General features: G+C 35.3%; 1 long non-coding RNA gene across 1 annotated transcript in view; it reads right to left on the reverse strand.

Annotated features, from left to right (window-relative positions):
* Positions 1-12,021: 12,021 nt before the first annotated feature.
* Positions 12,022-20,615, reverse strand: part of LOC110262011 (uncharacterized) — a 29,105-nt gene continuing 20,511 nt past the window's right edge. Inside the window, exons 2-3 of the long non-coding RNA XR_002346494.2 lie at positions 15,306-15,375; positions 12,022-12,109 (exon numbers count right to left, since the gene is read on the reverse strand). This is a non-coding gene — a long non-coding RNA (uncharacterized LOC110262011). The remainder of the gene's footprint in view (positions 12,110-15,305; positions 15,376-20,615) is intronic.

A 20,615-nucleotide genomic window follows, 5' to 3' on the forward strand; every position in this document is an offset into this window, starting at 1 on the left:
GCATGAGCAGATACACAGGAAAAGAGGGACAAGTGGCTAATCTAGGGCTGAAAGAACATCTCAAATATGCCACTTGGTACAGGAACCAAAATAAATGGGCGCAAAGGAAGGGTGAGTCCAGTTATGCAAACAGCAGAGGTCATGAGTGACTGCTCCCACACTGGCCCCATGTGGCCAAGATAGTAATCATAATTCCTAGGTCACTTATGCAAGAGGCTCAGGCAGTGTCAATTCACCGGCTGCTGCTGTTTGCAATACAGGCACAGGATTTCCTAGGAATGTTTGGCTGAAGCAAAGATTTGATTGTAAGGAAATGGATATTTCTGGTCTTTTTAAGCATTATTGTGCAGAACAATTTCTACTTCAGTTAAAATGTAAGGCATCTGAGTTTGCTTGTTCTATAGAGCACAGGGGAATTTCCAGCTTTAAATTGTTAGAGCTAGGCTTATGTAGACATGACTCAATACACTGAATCAAATTCCATTCTGCATTCAAGGCCATAGAGGATTCTGTGGAGGGATACAGAGACTTGTCCACAAGCTCAAGAATGAAAAACACTTTACACATATATTACAGTGTAGTTTAAGGTGAGAGAATTATAGTGTGTATGCAGATACAGCATGTGCCCAGAGGGATTATTACTGAACAAATTAGAGAATTCCAAATAGAGGAGAATAGTATTTTGAAGAGCACAAAACTGGTTTGGTTCATACCAGTCTACTGTACCGCAGTTTCTGCCCACTATGGCACAGGCTTCAGAAGTAACGTGGCATTTCTGTTCAGAAATCTGCTGAGTATGATTCTCTAGCTGAAACGAACGTGGGGACCTTGCCGGGGAGGCAGGTTCTATAAAAGGGCTGGCTTCTCAATATGGCAAATACGTTGTGACAAAATTAAGCTCTTGTTGGAACTTTTCCTAATTGAACCTTAATGAATTCATCATGGCCTCAGACAACTGGCACAGACTTCTTGGGGTCCAGACTGCCTGGAGGTCCCGGTTTTTCATTTCTGAACTGGCTCTTTCGGTTGTATATGAATAAACCTCAGTCTCAGACTTTGGTGATCCTAAGTACTGGGTCCTAGAATGTACAGGATCAGGATAAATTTGTTTCCCAAATTTGGTAATTATATAGCCAATGCTCTGATGATCTTGTTTCTTCATCTTTTGTCTCTTTAAAATAAAATGATTCCATTGAGTAAGTGTATGATAGTTTATTTATCTATTGACAAGTTGGTGGAAATTTAGGCTGTTTACAGTTTGGAGTAACATTTTGCTAAAAATAAGGAAAAACATGTCTGCATCTTAAAAGGGGAAGAAGACAGACACAAAGTTGCGACCCTGCTGTATAGCACAGGAAACTATATCTAGTCACCTGTGATGGAACATGATGGAGGATAACGTGAGAAAAAGAATACACACACACACATACACACACACACATAGATGTATGACTGGGTCACTTTGCTCTATGGTAGAAATTGACAGAACACTGACTATAAGTCAACTATAATGGAAAAAATAAAAATCTTAAGGTATTATTACATACTGTATCATTCCATTCATACAAAATTCTGGAAAGTCAAAACCGGAATGATAGAAAGCAGTTATGTGGTTGCCAGGGTCCAGGGGGTGACTGAAAAGTGCTGCAACAGAGATTTGGGGAGTAAGAAAAACATTATGTTTATAGTAGTGGTTAAATGACTGTGGACATTGGAAAAACACACAAAATTGTACACTTGAACTTGGCAGTTAAAAAGCATAGACACATTAAAGTCTTAATGTTGAACCAATACAATTCAGAGACTGAAAACTTGACCACTTACCAGACAAAACAGCATAGGCTGCAGCTGTATAAAGAAAATTAGCTCTGAGAAGGAACTTGAAACTCACCAGAAAAAAATGAATTGAGGAGAATTTTAGACTTTAACTTGAATTTTTGGTTTTTAGACTTTTAAGTAAGAAGGAAAAGATAAGAACTTAAGTAAAACACTATTTTAGAATTCAAAACTAATATTTAATCTTAATTTCTTCCAGAAAATTTGTTAATCAGAAAGGGCATAATAATCAAGTTTGATCAAATTCTAATATTTAATTAGGATTTTTTTTTGTTTGTCTTTTTGCCTTTTCTGGGGCCACTTCCCACGGCATAGGGGGGTTCCCAGGCTAGGGGTCTAATCAGAGCCTTAGCCACTGGCCTACGCCAGAGCCACAGCAATGCGGGATCCGAGCCGTGTCTGTGACCTACACCACAGTTCACAGCAATGCCGGATCCTCAACCCACTGAGCAAGGCCAGGGATCGAACCCACTACCTCATGGTTCCTAGTCGGATTCGTTAACCACTGCACCACGATGGGAACTCCTTAATTAGGATATTTTAAACTGTGTTCATAATTTTGAGGTGCTTTAATTCAGAGGATATACTAAATCTGCATGTCAGATTTATCAACCTCAGAAACTAAGCAGAGTAGTGACCCCCTTTTATAAAAACTAAACTAATAAATTCCTTATGCCTTCTCATACCACCCTTCCCAAATCATGTTTTTCATGCTGCATATACAGCACAGTCACTATCTCAACCCTAGCAGAACTTCTGTTGCATTGGAGATCCAATAAACAAACGCACAGATATGTAAGTGATACACAAATATTAAGTATACTATGTAGGGAATATGAAGGCAATTTTTTGGAAGCCTGGTTAGTAAAGGCACCTGGGAGCAAGCAAGGTAGAATCAGGAAGGAAAGTACCTAAGCAGAGGAAACAGCAAATGCGGACTCTGAGCCTTTAAAAACGCTTGGCTTTGCTAAGAAAAATATGGAGGCCAATCTGAGCAGAGAAAATTACGTGATGGAGGAGGTGATGTAAGAGGTTGGAAATGTAGCTTTGGGCCAGATCATCATTTACGTAAAAGTAGCTAGGATTTTTTTTTTTTTTTTAATGGTCACACCTGCAGCATATGGAAGTTCCTGGGCCAGAGGTGTATCCGGGCCACAGCTGTGACCTACACTAAAGCTGCAGCAATGCCAGATCCTTTAACCCACTGCTGGGCAGGGATCAAACCAACACCTCCTCAGTGACCCAAGCCACTGTAGTCAGATTACTAACCCACTGTGCCACCGTAGGAACTCCAAAAGAAGCTCAGATTTAAATCTCAGTATGAGATAAGTCCCTGTGGTATTGAAAAAGTGGGGTTAAGATATCTGATTTAAGGAGTTCCCATTGTGGCTCAGCGGTGAGAAACCCACTTAGTATCCATGAGGATGTGGGTCCAATACCTGGCCTTGCTCAGTGGGTTAGGGATCCAGTGTTTCTGCGAGCTGTGATGTAAGCCAGAAGCTGTAGCTCCAATTCAACCCCTATCCTGGGTACTTCCATATGCAGCAGGTGCGGCCCTAAAATTTCTCCAGCTGTTGTCTTATAGATTTTGAAATCACTCAGTGTTACTTAGAAGACTGAGATCAGTTTGCTTAATAAAATTTTTAAGGCAAATGTCTTATTTTCAAGTTTATTCATTGCCCCCAAAGTATTTGTTTTGTTGGTAGTGATTTTTCATATGTCCAGTGTGCATGCCTTCATTTCCTTCAAGTTGGATTTAATTGGATCAGTAGGAGATTTTCTTGTTGGTCAGTGCATATGTCAACTATTGCCACAAAAATACCATATAAGAGATCACCTAAAAAGTCCCAGATTAAAAAAAAAATCAACCTAGCAACCAGGTTGATTGGCATACAGGCTGGCATCAGTTGAAATTAGCTGCTCTCCATACCCCACCCTCCAAGTTTGTTTTCTTCCTGGACCCTTGAGCAATCTGAGGATTGGAAGGGACCAGTTAGATGTGTGAACACCATGGCACAGGCAATCTTCTCATGGGGATGGAAGAAACTCAAGAGAAGCAAGAAGAAATGTGTGATGTCTATTAAGGCAAAACTTACTGGTTATGTGCTGCCTTTCCTCACATCTATATGTGGTCAAACATGTCTCACAGTTAAGCCCATCATCAGCTAGGCAAATACCACCTCCAGAGAAAAGCGCTACAGAATCATATGAAAAAACATCTTGGAACCCAAGAAGGAATGGGGAATTGGGATCAGTGATGCAAGTTGTCATTGTCAAATTTATTTTTCCCAGTAATAAATGCAAATAGTTTGTTAATGATTCAAGTTTTCTTTTACTTCCTTGAAATTTTCTTCTTTTTATTTGAATACTTCCTCTTTCATTGCCTCTGTCCATCTTCTCAGATAAACTAGAATATCACTATTTTGGATCTCCTTGTCTGCTCTAGTTATTGTGGTCTTTTTATAAACTAACTGACTTTCTTTGCCCTTTTCCCTCACATTGTACATGATTTTCTTAAGCTTGTCCTTCATGGAACTGATTTGTCTTTCTACACTATTGATTCTCCCTTTTCTGCTTCATTTCCACTTTATGGTATCTAATTGTGTTATTTCTCCTTAATTTATTCCCTTAGTTTGCTTGGCTCAATTTCATCACCTCCAACTGTGCTATCTTTTTTTCTTTTGTACAGAGTTTCTTTTCTTATAGAGTATGAATGTAAATCTTTTCCAATTTTTCTTTATTTACTTTTGCAAAATATCTATGTTCCCGGCATTTTATTTGCATGTGTCCTTTTCTTTTTTCTTCTTTAGTTTGGATGAGGTCAAGTCCATCTAAACTTAATTCTCCATATTAAATGTTGACATAATGCCTGGTTTTCTCATGAGACCCCCTTCTCTTCTCTATATGTAGCCTTTTCCTAGTCTTAGCACAAATCTTAGCAATGTACCAGAGTGTCTTAAAGTTATATTTTGATTGAACTGCTCAGATGTATATTAAATTGCCCACTTTCTATGTTAATTTTGAGGTAAATTATCCTAATGAAATTACTGTGAGAAAATAGATTTTTAAAAATTATGCTTTAGGGAGTTCCCTCATGTCACGGCAGGTTAAGGACCCATCATTATCACTGAAGTGAAAATGAATTCGATCTATGGAATGATTGCTGCTGTGGCATGAGTTCAACCCCTGGACCAGGATGCCACAGGTGTGACCAAAAAAAAATTATGCTTTTAGCCTGGTTCTCCCTCTATCTATGCATATTATTAAATGATGGCCTTGTCTGCTCAAATGTTAGGCATCCTCTTTTAATTGGACTCAAACAGTAGTTTACCTGGCAGATAATGTTCTAATTTTTTAGTATGAGATTGTGACTATGTCTTAGCATTTTAGTATGTATGTAAAGATTTCATAACATTTCTTTGGTAATTTATGTTATTTTCAAGAATGGATTATTATAATTATGCTTCCTGCTTTTCAGATGTGGAACTAGTTTTTTAAGTTTTAAATACAACTATCACTCAAGTAATTCCTTTTAGGGGAAAAAACTGTTCTAAAAGTGGAAATGGGTAATATTAATTAGAGGTTTTCTATAAATATTTTAATTTTTTGAGATATAATTATTATCAATTTACAAAAAATAAATCATGCCTATCAAAACCTTGTCTCTGCAAAGGATGCACCCACACTTTTTCACATTATAAATGTCCAAATTAACATAAAATAATTTCAAGAGATTTTAGTTAAGCTTGTTTTATTTGATTAAAAATGCATCTCTTATTTCATGTAGAAATAATATTAAATATGATAGTTTCTATGCTTAGTAGTTTCTATACTTAGCTCACGCCACATCTTATAAACATTTCTATTCTTAATATATTTTACTTTTATTGTATAATTTTCTTCATAAATAATTTTTATCCTTCTCCATAGTGACACCATGAATATGTATATCTGTGTAGATGTATGTGTACCTGTGTGTTTATTTTCAGGCTATTCAGATGGATTTAGAAATAGGGAAATAACCCTTTACACCTGATAAGAATGCCAAAAATTTTTTAGTTACAAATTGACATTACAAAAGAACACACTTCTTTTTTCAAAAACAATCCAGTTATAATGAGATATAGTTAACATGTGATATTGAACTCGTCCAAACTGTACAAAGTAATGGTTTGATATTAGTGTATATTGTAAAATGATCACCACAAGAAGTTTAGTTAACATCAACCTCCTTATATAGTTATAAGCATATTTTTCTTGCAGTGAAAACTTTTAAGATCTATTATCAAAAGTAACTTTTAATAATGCAATGTAGTATTATTATTTATAGTGATAATGCTGTACATTACCTCTCCAGAACTTATTTATCTTATAATTTGAAGTTTTTACCTTTTTATCAAAGGAAAAGAAAAAAAAACCTCATAGATACAGGGAACAGATTGATGGTTGCCAAAGGTGTGGGTAGGGTTTGGTGGAAAAAGGCAAAAGAGACCAAAAGGTAAAAAGCACACTTCTGACATGGAGGTTTTTGTTGATATTATTTTAGAGACATGGCCTGGAATTTTTATGCATATAATATCTGATCAGGCTAACATTTTACCTTAAATATCAGGGAATTTATTGACTGAATCACAGACTCTTTAGAGAAGGCAAGAAAGACCAATCTTGCACTTTGAGAAAACTTTTAATTTATGTGTTTTTAAGATTGTAACACTCATTGACTTCTAAGTGGATGTCGTAGAATTAATTACTAACATTCGGTTTTACAAGAGAGAAACTGAAGAGAGATTGTTAAAATGGTTGCTGAATTTGTATAATTCATTTGTATCAAGTCTTTAACTGTCCTTGATTCTCAGGTCTGTTCATTTTTACCAGCCTGCACTTGTTCAGTCCAAGTCTATATTTTTTAATTATTTATCACTAGCCTAAGCAATGAACCAAGATACAGTCAAGGCTTTGAACCCAAGACCACATCTGTCCACTGTCACCTATTAGCAACATTTTAAAATAACATTTATTTTTTGGGCTCTCATGATGACTAAGTTTTATTTAAAATAATAAACTCTCAACTGCTAATTCTGTGAAAAGCAGAAATGGTTCTGCTGGCAACCAGGACAGAATGTTCTCAACCACGCATCAATAATGCTTACAGAATACAAGAAATGCTTCAGTTAGACCATGATATGAGCTGAACTGAACTCCAGGCAAGACAACACAGCCGCGCAGCTGACAGTGGTCAAGCTGCTTCCTCCAGTCTTGCCAACTCTTGTCCTGACAGTGTTCACTCAAAAAGTAGCCCCTACTACCTTGAAAACTTGTCATCCTTTCCAACCCAAGAGCAGATCCTGTTAAGCCAACAAGCCCTTTCTACATCTCTTATTCTCTCTTACGTGATGTCCCATGCTTGCTTTGAGGTGTTTGCTGCAGCAAGCTCACTCAACTTTATCATTATTATTATATAATGATGTGTTTCTTGGGGCATTTGTTTAGTGAGAGTTAACAATGATCTTTCAAAAGTTGAACGATTTTCTTTAAGATATTTTCCATAATTCTATTTTCACTAGAGTTATCTACAGCCAAAAATTTATTTCACATGGTAAATGCCCTTGCATAGTCATTTAGTGTTATTCAAACATATTGACATGTTTTCATCCTCCTCCTCCCTGTTCTCTTCCATCAAAGAATAGGGATCATAACATAGAAACTTAGGCATATCTCTACTGCTGCAATAGTTAATGAATATGAGTCTCACTTCTACATAGAAACTGCAAAGAAGTAAATGTACCTGGTCCTTTCCTTCCCTCTGTCTAGTTGATATTGAAAGCATATACCTAAATATATATGTCATTTATACTGAAATAAATATATCTCTTACTCCACAACCCTGAGGGATTATAGTGAGAAGAGCCTCTTTGGCCCTCCAGCCCCACTCTTCATATTCAGCATGAATAAAAATAAAGGATTAACATGTTTAGCAGCTAGGAATTTTATTTGTTTGAAACCACAGTACCTCCTAACTAACCCTGACAGATACAATGCAAAATTTTATTGGTGAATGAATTTTAGTTGCGATGTTACAACATAAAATTCATAGACAATTCAGAAATTATGGTTTGTAACTGAATTTTGTATCAATGACAGTTACCTCTACTTAAGTTCAAGATTCTTCCTAGTGATTCAGAAACTGATGTATTTGTCAAACTGTAAACATTTTTTTAAAAGGCATTTTGTTCAATTACTTCCATGATATTCTGGAGTCATATTTGCTAAGAATTACTTGAAGTCTATTTTCAAATTTCAAAATTTCAATTTTATTTAGACATTTTAAATTATGCATCATTTGCCTTTCTTTGCCTGATTTCATTTATCATTATTCCCTCAAAGTCAATCTATGTCATAACTGGCAAGATTTAATCCTTTTTTATAGCAGAATAATATTTTATTCTTTTTTTATAGCTGAATTTTATTCCATTGTGTACATGTATGCACCACAGTTTATTACTCTACTGAAAAACAATTAGGTTATTTCTATATATCGGTTATTGTAAATATGCTGCAGTGAACATGGGGGTGCATATATCTTTTTGAATTACTGTACTTTTTGTCAGATAAATACCCAGAAGTAGAACTGCTGGATCATATGGTAGTTATATTTTCAGATTTTTGAGAAATATGCCTACTGTTTTATTAGTGGCTGCACAAACTTACATTTCCAACATAGTACACCAAGATTCTCTTTTCTCCACATCCTCACCAGCATTTGCTGTTTTTTTTTTTTTCTTCAATTTTATGGCTGCACCTGAAGCATATGGAAGTTCCTGGGCCAGGATCAAATCTAAGCTGCAGCTGTGACTTATGCCACAGCTGTGACAACACCAGATCCTTTTTACACATGACCAGGGATCAAACCCTTACCATTGCAGAGACAATGCTAGAACCTTAATCTGCACCACAACAGGAACTCCATTATTGCTTGTCTTTTATACAATAGCCACACTAAGTGTAAGATGATATCTCCTTGTGGTTTTGATTTGCAATTCTCTGATGATAAGTGATATTGAACATATTTCCATGTACCTCTTAGCCATCTGTATGCTTTGTTTGAAAAAAATGTCTATTCAGTCCCTCTGCATGTTTTTAGTCAGATTATTATTCTGCTATTGAGTTGTAGGAGTTATTTATGTGTTTTGGTTATAAGTGCTTTATCAGATACATTGTTTGCAAATATTTTCTCCTTTTAGTGGGTTGACTTTTTATTCTGTTGCACATTTCCTTTGCTGTGTAGAAGCTTTTTAGTTTGATGTAGTCCCTCTTGTTTGTTTTTGTTGCTTTTGCTCTTGGTGTTAGCTTCAAAAAATCATTGCTAAGGCCTATGTCAAGAAGCTTACCACCTGTGTTTTCCTCTAGGAGTTTTATGGTTTGGGGCCTCCCATTCAAGTCTTTAATTCATGAGTTAATTTTTGTCTGTGGTGTAATATAATGGTCCAGCTGTTATTCCTTTGCAGGTGCCTCTTCAGTTTCCCAGCACCATTTAGTGAAGAGACTGTCCTTTCCCCATTCTATATTTTTGGCTTCTTTGTTGACCATGCATGTGTGGCTCTATTTCTGAACTCTCTATTCCATTGATCCATGTGTCTGTTTTTATGCTAATACCATACTGTTTTAATTACTATAGCTTTTTAAAATTTTATTTATTTAGTTGGCTGTGCCCATGGCATGTGGAAGTTCCCTGGGCCAGGGATCAAACCCGTGCCACAGCAGTGACAATGCTAGATCCTTAACCTCTAGGCCACCAGGGAATTCTTAATTACTATAGCTTTTAATACAGTTTTAAATTAGAGAGCATGATGCCTCCAGCTTTATTTTTCTTTCCCTAGATTGCTTTGGCTATTCAGGATCTTTTATGTTTCCACACAATTTAGCACAACTTATTCTACTTCTGTGGAAAATTCCATTGGAATTTTGATAGGAATGGCATTATATCTGGGTACTACTTTAGGTAGTGTGGCCATTTTAACCATAAAGATAGAGGAGCCAAGAAAGGCCTTATTTTAAGACTGTCATTTGAGTGAAAACATGGAAAAATGAGAGAACTGCCCAAGAGGACATAAATGAAAACAGAAATCTAGGAAAATAAAATAGTAAATGTCCTCAAGGAAGAGCCTTTCTGAAGTGCTGGAGAAACTTTGAGGAAACCAGTGAATTGGAGAAAAAATTGAGAGAAAGGGGGGTGGGAGCCATAAGAGGCTTGATCATAATTGGATAGCTAATGGGAACAAATTATCTGGGAACTTGGAAGGTTCTGGCTTTTATTATAAATGGAAAGTCATGAGTGATTTTGGGCGGAAGATTGATAATATCTCCCTTGTACTCAGATGGGGTCACTGTGGCTTTTCTATGAAGAATAGACAAAGGTGAAGATAGCTTAGCTATCATAACAGATATCTATTTTTTTATTGAGATATAATTGAAAAGTAAATTTGAATAATATTAAGGTGTACAATGTGTTGATTTTCTATATTTGTATATTGCAATATGATTACCACCACGCATTGGCTAATACCTCCATTATGTCTCATAATTATAATTTCTTTTTTGTGGTGAGAATCTTTAAGATCTAGTTTCTAGCTTTAAGTATATAATATAGTATTGTTAACTATAATCATGTCATTTATTAGATTCCCAGAACTTACTCATCTTTAGCTGACACTGTGTACCCTTTGACCAAATATAAGATTAAACAAATAAATGACTAACTTGGACAGCTAAGTTACAAACAGGATTTTGATTGATGGCACTTCAGAATTTTCTCCTCTGTTCTGAAAAACAGCTGACAGACTGTTTGAAATCAAAGCCGGTATTTCAGAAGTTTCATGCTAGTGATCTAAATGACAGATTTAGTCTGTAGATTTATTTCATTTGGCACTTAAGTGTTTGAGCCCATATTTAAAGAGCTTAAAACTTGGAAGAATTCATATTAAATATAGTTTTCCAGATTATTTTGAAATGTCAGACACTTTGCTAATGTTAGACCAGGATCAACAACAGGAGCTGGTTAGTGTCTGCCTAATTTACCAAAGGCCATAGACCTTCTGATTTTCCAGTCTCTACCAGACCTTATTGTAGTTCTAGTAACTAAGGCTGATGGTAATTTGTATTACATCATCACATTTGCCCTGCTGCTTTTCTTATAGTATAGAAAATTATTCTACTATACAAACATCTCTCTCAGCAATGGATGAAAGGAAGAAAGTGGCCTACTTTGACTTTGATTTTCTCAATTTGTAAATATTTGAGCTTGTGACCTCTACAGATGTTGTACAAAATTTAATTATCTCACGTAGGAAAATAATTAAGACAACACATTCAATTGAGTTATATTTTCACATTAGAAAACAAAAAAAATATTGCCAACAAAGGCACATTCTAACACATCTGTCTTTAAATTCTGAAACTGGTAATGAGTAAAACTGTTGTAAGTCTAAAGGTCTCTTCACTTTTCTGGAATTAATGCATTTCAGAGCTCACAGATCTATCTGCCTTAAGTCATAACTTTATTTGTTTTCCTACTCTTTGCTTAATCATATACATCTTGTTTAAATTCTAATTGTGTTTTTTTATGAGTTTAGAAAGGGAACTATCCATAAAGATTAGTATATTTTTGAAAAAATATATTGACTTGGTTTGTTTCTTATAAGAATTATAACTCTAATTTTATATTAAATTATATGTAAAATAAACATATGTATCTATATTTATTTCTAAATAAATATGAATTCTACCCTATTGATGACTTTTAAAAATTATGAAGAACAACTAGTCTCTTAAATAACAGGGTATATTTGAATTATTTATACCTGAAGGAAACCAAGGCATAATGTCTATTACATATTTGAGGCAGATAACTTGCATTCAAATGACTGAAAGAGTTTCATTAAACACAACGTAACAAAATGATTGGGAACAAGAGCTCTGGCTTTCAAGCCAGGTGTATGTGGGTTCAATTCCTGGACTTGGCCCTGAATATGTAGATGGTTTAAGCTTACAGTCTCTGTGCCCAATTTTCCTCATTTATGAAATGAAAACAATACAATCAACCTCAGAGTCTTAATGTGAGGATTAAATAAAACATTTAATTAATAGTTAATTATGTTCTTATTTCCTTTTCCTCTTCAATACAGTTCAGTGGTAGAATATCTTAAATATTATTTTAGGTTCAATTATATTTATTCTTTTAAGCAATTTCTGTCATTTGAAATTCTATCCAGTGGTCCTAGATATTGAAAAAATAGGAAATGGTAAGCATGGTGGAATATTTAAATTTTTACCATAAAAATATAGATGTTTATTTAAAATTTTATATCAAAGCAAAACAATTATATCATTATTATTAGAAAATTTATTTTTCCCCCAAACTGACATAACTAGTAAGTTGTGGATATAGTACCTGAAAATGCAAACTTAAAAATACAAGTCATAGTAAAAGGGAACAACTTTTGGGGGGCTTTCTCAAATAGTTCTGGGTAGTGATTTCTTTTTGTAATTATAATGCAATTTTATTGAAGTGTAGTTGACTTATAATGTTTTTTTAATTTTTATTGAAATATATTTGATTGACAATGTTGTTGAGTTTCAGATGTACAGCAAATTGATTCAGTTACATGTACATATACATTTTTTCAGACTCTTCTTTTATAGGTTATTATAAAGTAATTAGTATAGTTCCCTGTGCTATATAGTAGATCCTTATTTGTTATCTAGTTTATATATAGTAGTATGTATATTTTAATCTTAAACTCCAAATTTATCTCCTCCCTCCCCTTTGGAAATACAAGTTTGTTTTCTATGTCAGTAGGTCTATTTCTGTATTGTATATAAGTTCATTTGTATCATTATTATATTGCACATGTAAACAATACCTATATTTGTCTCTGACTTACTTAGTATGATAATCTCTAGGTATATGCATGTTCCTGCAAATGGCATTATTTCATTATTTTTTTACGGCTAAATAACATTCCATGTATATCCACAGCTTCTTTATCCATTCCTCTGATGACAGACATTTTTTTCCATGTCTCAGCTATTGTAAATAGTGATGTAATGAATGTTGGAGTGCATGTATCTTTTCAAATTGTGGTTTTCTCTGGGTATGTGACCAGGAGTGGGATTGTAGGATCATATGATTGTTCTATTTTTATGTTTTTAAGGACTCTCCATACTATTTTCCATAGTGACTGAACCAATTTATATTCCCACCAACAGTGTAGGAGAGTTCCTCTTTCTCTTTATCCTCTTCAGATTTATTATTTGTAAACTTTTTGATGTTCACCATTCTGACTATTGTGATTTAATATCTCATTGTTTTCAATTTGCATTTATATAATAATTAGAAATGTTAAGTATTTTTTCAGATGCCTATTAGTGACCTGCATGTCTTCTTTGGTAAATATGTACCATATCAAGTGAAGACATAATATTGAGAATGCTAAACAGATAAATGTCTTAGAAGGTGATCAATAGATGGGCCTACTGCTTATTATATTAAGATTTGAGGCAAAACCTAATATAAATGAGGAGAGATTTCTTTAATGGCAGAAAACAAGTCACAAAAGAGCAGATCAGGGATATGCTTGAACAGTATAAGGAACAACAAAGGAGCACAGTGTGGCTGATACAGTGAGAGATAAGAAAGTGAGAATAGCAGAAGAGGAGGTCACTGGAGTGCAGAGGCAGGCTGGGGGGAAGAGTGCAGAGCATGGAGAGTCTGTACACCCTAAGAGCTTTGGGCTTTATTGGGAGTGTTTAAGAATGATTGATGACAAAATCTAAGTTATCATTTTAAATAGCCTGTTAGCCTGTATGGGAAGCAGACGAAGTGTGTGAAAGCAACAAGGACTGGAGGGTAATTTGAGAACTGGTAATTGCTCAGAAAAGAGCAACAGATTGACGTAAGAATAAGTGGTGTGAACCTGCATATACTGCAATGGTAAAACTAAATTTAGCCTGGGCCTGTTTAATTTCAAATCCCATTAAGTCTGTGACCACATTTGGAACAAAGAGGCTTATCTCCTAACCCCCAGGATCCCATGAGATAACTGAGTCTTTCTCCAGCAGAGGAAGAACCTAGTTACACTAACCCCGTTCCCCACCATGCCCCAGATCTCATGCTCCCTCCCAGGTCACAGCTCACTCTGCAGTCTTCTCCTGGGAAAGCTCACTTCTATTCTCTTAATAATCATCTGGACACAGATACATTGCAAATCTATAACTCCATTTAAAATTTTCCAACATTCCCTAAGATGGTTGACAACTTCCTACTAAAACAAAACAAAAACAAAACCAAAACGAAGTAAAACAATACCACCTACTTCTTCATTCTCAGGCATAGCAAACTTTAAACTTGATATTTAATACTCTCCTGCTAACATTAAGTCTGCTTAATACCCACAGAAAAGCTAAATTTATGCTTCCTCTATTCTGGTTGCCATCTCAGTGATGGCAATGTTTTGTAAACATACAAAATAGTTTCATACTAGTTTTAAAAACTAGATATGAAAAGAGTTTTCAATTTATACAGAACTTTTAACAATCAGCAATGGTCAGCTGGATTAGAAGAAAAAGCACAATGAAGAGTGCCTCTCACATCCCTTTACAAATACATAATTGGTGTTCAATGCAATTATTCCTTTCCTAGGCAGGGGTTCCTTAGAGCAAATTGAAAATACATTAAAGGTTGGGAGGGTATCTCATAATTTAGACTTTTATTCTAAATTATGAGTAAAATTCCACATAGCAATTTAGATTACAATATAGGATAGGTTTTTTGTTTTGCTTTTTGCTTTTTAGGGCCACACCCATGGTATATGGAAGTTCACAGGCTAGGGGTTGAATCAGAGCTGCATCTGCAACCATACCACAGCTCACAGCAATGCTGGTTCCTTAATGCATTGAACTTTCATCCTTATGGATCTCAGTCAGGTTCATTACCACTGAACCACAACGGGAACTCCAGGATGAGAATTTTAATAATTTGTAATCAGTCATATATTTAATTGGAAGAATATCTGTTTGAGAGACAGTACCTTGGAGAAGAGTGGATTTTAGGATTTCTGACTTGAAGGTGACACTTAAGAAAATCTTAGGCAATGTAGAGTTCTCCTCTACAGCAACCTTTGACAGAGTTTCAGACTCTGCATAAGCATGTTCAACAATGCAGTAATCGTGAATTCTTATGGTGACTAATGCATTTTAAAAACTCTAATTATTAGACCATTCTTCATTTCTTATTAAAAAATTATAGAAATAATTGAGCAGAGAAACATAATAAAATCCAAACTACTTAGTATGCTGTTCAAACATGTCTACAAACTGAATCCAAATAGCTGGTCTACTGCTTCATTGTTTACCCTTTTAAGTGAACCTAGACACATTTACAAGCATAATCATAGTAAATATCTTGAACTCACCATCACATTAGTTCTTTCCCTCTCTCACTATGAACATGTTTTTATCCTCAGTGTCCCTGGGTCTCTGTATCTATAAACAAACAGAAATAGAAATAATAAGCCCCATCACTTAAATATCTGGAAAGAATTGAATGAATACACAAAGTGCCTAGGACAGTGCCTAAAATAGTAAGCGATTTTTCTTTTTAGGGCTGCACCTGAGGCATATGGAAGTTCCCAGGCCAGGGATCAAATTGGAGCTGCAGCTGCTGGCCTCTACCACAGCCACAGCCACATCCGCACAGGGTCTGAGCCACATTTTCAACCTACAGTGTGGCTTGCGCCAACACTGGATCTTTAACCTACTGAGCAAGGCCGGGGGATTTAACATGTACCCTCAGGGACAACATGTTGGGTTCTTAACACAATGAGACCTCCATGAACAAGTAATCAACCTTATGCTAGATGTTGTTGTCATTGCTATTTTCTTATTAACATTGTACTTTCTTACTTTCTTTTATTCCTTACTTCTAATTCTAGGCCATTCCTTTGACTCTTCTTGGCTGTCTGTTCCCTTGGACCAAATTCATCTGTAGCATTTGCCATCTGATTTGATTTTTGGCCAGACTGTGATTACTGGTTTTTCCCTTGAGCTTCACATGCAAGGAAAGCATTGGTGAACTGCACAGGCTGGATGACCCCTTATTCTGCCAGGCAGACAAAGGGAGAAGACAAAAAACTTTCCTGGAGTCAAACTCGCTCCAGGGCTTCCAGCAGCTGCAGGTTCACATGCAAAATCTGAGGCAAATTTCTAATGAGATAATCTTTTTACTTCTAAATTTCACATTGGATGTTGATCCTTCGCATAGACTACAAACTGTGGCGTTCTAACTGCCCTCCTCCCATTTTCATAGGATATTGCCATCACAACTCCAGCTTGGTAAGTTCTGTAGTGTCCTTTAAGACTGTTGTTTTCATTAAAACAATTTTTTTTTTTTGGAATCTCTCCAATGGCATGCAGAGATTCCCAGGCCAGGGATTGAACCTGTGCCACAGCAGCAACCTGAGCTTCTGCAGTGTCAATACTGGATCCTTAACTCGCTGAGCCACCAGTGAATGCCAAAATAATTCTTTAACAAACAATGAAGACTTAAATTTTTAGGGCATTCTAAGCAATGTGCATCTTTAATGTCTAGCAACTAAACCAGTTTCTCCTTTTCTGTTTCCTTGATGCCTTTTTTTCAGAGGCCCTTGGGCTTCAGGGTACAGGATCACCAGGAATTTTCTAACTGTCTCTTTTCTTCCTGAGTGGCCAGTGTTTCGGTGATCCTCAAATCGGCTCATGTATTCACTGTTTTTTCTAAAAGCCAAGTAAAGGTCATTGAATAGTCTGGATTTATATCTTTAAGCCTTTTTTGGTATTTAAGCATAAGTATGAATTTCTCCTTGCAAAGGGCCCTTTAGGAGGGAACCCAAAATGGAGATTCCTGTGCAACTCAGTTTCCTCAGATACCCTGAATTGTTACGGCCTCCGAGTGCCAGGAAGCCAGTGTGCCCTCCATCCATCTGCAGCTCTAACATTACCACAGGGGACTTGGCTTTGGACTCAGAGCAGGAAGGCACTGGCCAGAGGAAGGAAGGGGATCTCTGCAAAAAGACAAAGTTTGACACCCTGATCCCCACCTTCTGTGAATAACTCCCTCTTCGGGCTCCACTGCTGCGTCTGTCTCTTTCCCTAAGATTTTGTTTCAAATAGCTTTAAAAAAATTATTAAGGTATAGTTGATTTACAACGTTGTGCCAATTTCTGCTGTACGGTGAAGTGACTCAGTCATAGGTATATGTATGTTCTTTAATATTAAGAATTTCCATTTTGATCTATCCCAGGAGACTGGACATAGTTCCCTGTGCTGTATAGTAGGACTTAATTGCTTATCCATTCTAAATGGCAATAGTTTGCATCTACTAACCCCAAATTCCCAGTCCATCCTCCTCCCTGCTTTTTTAAATTTATTCCTCTTTATTATTTTTTTTTTAGCTGCACCTACAGCATGCAGAATCCCGGCCAGGAATTGAACCCATGCCACGGCAGTGACAAAGCTGGATCCTTAACTCTTGGCGTCACAAGAGAACTCCTAAATTTTATTTAAGATAGCTTTTGAATACACACACACACATATACATAAACATAAGTACACATACATATATGCACATACTTATATATACATACATATATACACATACGCACACGCACATATATTTTGCATGCTTTTTAGGGCCACACTGTGGCATATGGAAGTTCACAGGCTAGGAGTTGAATCAGAGCTACAACTGCTGACCTACACCACAGATATAGCAATGCAGGATCTGAGCCACATCGGCGAACTACAACACAGCTCACAGCAACACTAGATCCTTAACCCACTGAGCAAGGCCAGAAATCAAACCCGTATTCTCATGGATACTAATTGAATTAATTTCCCCTGTGCCACAACAGGAACTTCCTGAATATATTTTTAGATGTGTATTTCTCCTGTTTTCCATTACTCTTATCTTCCTTTTTAGTTATTTGTAATAAATATCAAATTGTAACTCATGCCTCTACTACTTTGTTTTTACAGCTGAATCTATGAATGGCCCCACCATTAGCACTTCAGTCCTATCACAGTTCTTGACCTAGCCCTATATTAAGAGTCCTATCCAGATAGGGCTTAAATCTTATATATAAATATTTATTTACTTAAATTCTATATTATGTATATAACTTTAAAAAAATCATGTCTAAGGCTAGGATATTGTTCTCAAAAAATCATCCATGAAGAAATGCCTGATTTCTTCGACCAATCTTTCCTGAATTGACTTTTTTTTAAAACATACAAGAGCACACACACAAAAATAACAACTAGAAAATGAAGTTTCAAAAGGTATACTCAAATTATAAATCCCAAATTTTACTGTGAAAATTACATTTCAAAATATACAATAAAAACTTACCATAAAATATATATTAAAATAATACATAGGCAATTAAAAATGGTTTTATATTCACAACTATTTGATCTTCTGCAATGTCAATAAATAAAAAGCCATGAGTTAAATGAAATTATCCATATTTAAGGTACATTTTCACACTTTGAACACTATGCATGTTGATGTATAAAATTTAAACTATAAGTTTGCTTCTTATTAATTCATTTTATTTAAGTTGTATTGATGACAGGGATATGACAACTGACACTCTGTAACTAAACAGTTTGTTTTATTTTATCTTCACTCATGGAACATGACATTTTTTTAAAACTTATCTTCAATTCTTTATCAGAAGCTGGTCCCAACAATTTATTTTGTAAATTATAGCTCAATTAGTTTGATGATAAAACTATGTTATGAATTTTATACTACTTTATTTTTTCTGGATTAATAAAATTAATTTTCTGGATTAATTGCCAAACATTACTATTATTTTTTACTACTTAGCTTTCATTTCTTCTTTAAAAATGCCAGGGTATTTTTTGTTTATGATGTATAAGATAATTTAACTATGGAAGTGATATCCCATCTTATTGAGTCCTGATAACATACAATGCCAGGGGTATTCAATGGTTTTTGGCATTGGGGATCATCTCAGAATTATGTCTACCACAAAGCATTATTCTTCCTTTGCAAAGCCAATGCCCTAAAGACATAGTTGGCAAGTAACATATGCTTATAAAAAAAAAACACTTAATAGGCTATTTATGCGAGGATCAGCAATTTTGGCAATCATTAGGAAACAGAAAATAACATAATTCATGCCTTAGTATCAATATGGCCACCAAAATGCTGCTGATTTGAACACAGACAAAATGTTTCTAGTCAAGCTGGGTTGATTTGATGGAGGGAACTAATACTTGCCTTCAACGACAGCAATTTAGCTAAAATACCAGATATAATATAACCTTTTATCTTAATGTAATTTCATTTTTCCCTGATAAATATTGGCACAAATATTTTGCCTACTACTTTCCAAATGAAACAAGCACCAGCTCAAAATTTTTCTATCTCGAAAATAAATGTAATCTATCTTTAAAGAGATCTATGAAAGCACATTTGAAGAAATCACCTGCAACACTGTAATAACTTCACGTGTTTCTTAGAAAGATTTCACACTCTGCAGTTAAGTTCTCCTTGTTAAATCATTTATCAGCATCTCTGTATTCATATATTGAATCCTATTCCTGGGAATGAGCTTTAATCCTCACCATCTGTGCCTTGGCCAGGAATGTCCATATTCCTTTAATGCATAAATACATCCTGGATATTTCTCATTCTGTTAGTAAGAGCTGTGAAGCACAGAAAATAATGTTTCAGAAGAACCACAAGGGATCATTTATTGCTCCAGCACTTTGAAAAATCTATGAAATTCCTTTACAGCTTCTTCATTATATTTTCAATGGAACAATTAGTTTGAGTGGCTACAAACACTGAATTTTCATGACCACATTAGCCTTTGAAGCCAAATTATTCAATGCATTATTCTCCATACAAAATATAGTGGGATGTGGCAAGTTTGTGATTAAAAAGCATAAGTTGCCTCCAACTGGAAAACTAGTTGAGAGTTAATTTCCTAACAGCCTATCTGGTCACACTTTAAAACCCACTCAGTTTGCATAATTCAGTAGTTTGTTCCAAGGATATATTTTACAAGTCTTGAGAGTAGTAAATTTGGCTTTTTTAATATTTAGTAAAGCTCTTGCAATGAACATAACATCTCAAATACAAAAGTAGTCCCTTGAAAACATTGGTTGCAATTTGTAAAGTTAATAAGATATTCTCATGCCCATTTCATTCAAGCACACACTATAATTACCTCAAAATTACTGAGAGTATAACTTTAGCACCAACTGAAGTAATTTCCCACTGCTTGACAGAGTGAAATCCTGATGAAAATATCTTCAAATATTATAGTTTTACTTCTCCTGGACCTGATCTGATTCATATTTTTAAATTCTAGAAGTTCAGGTAATACATGGAAGTTTTGCTTCCAGACCAAGGATTGGCAAATATTTTCTGTAAGTATTCTAGGCTTTGGGCCATTCAGTCTGTGTGACAACTATTGAACTCTGCATTTGTACATGAAAGCAACTATGGAAAATTCTTAAGCAAGTGGCTACTCCAATAAAACTTTATTTACAAAAGACACAGCTAATACAATTTGACCCTCAAGAACTAGTTTGCCAGTGCTTGTTCAGAACATTAGAATAAGATCCATGCCTCCCATTTTCTTAAGCAGAAACTACTTTCTTCACTGACGAGACAGTCATATCAAAAAAATATATATATACTATGCTTT

Source organism: Sus scrofa, chromosome 8, assembly GCF_054392235.1.
Source record: "Sus scrofa isolate SSC_HxYL_T2T_F1_AM1 chromosome 8, Sscrofa_HxYL_maternal_Yorkshire_Landrace_v2.0, whole genome shotgun sequence".
Taxonomy (NCBI): Eukaryota; Metazoa; Chordata; class Mammalia; order Artiodactyla; family Suidae; genus Sus; species Sus scrofa.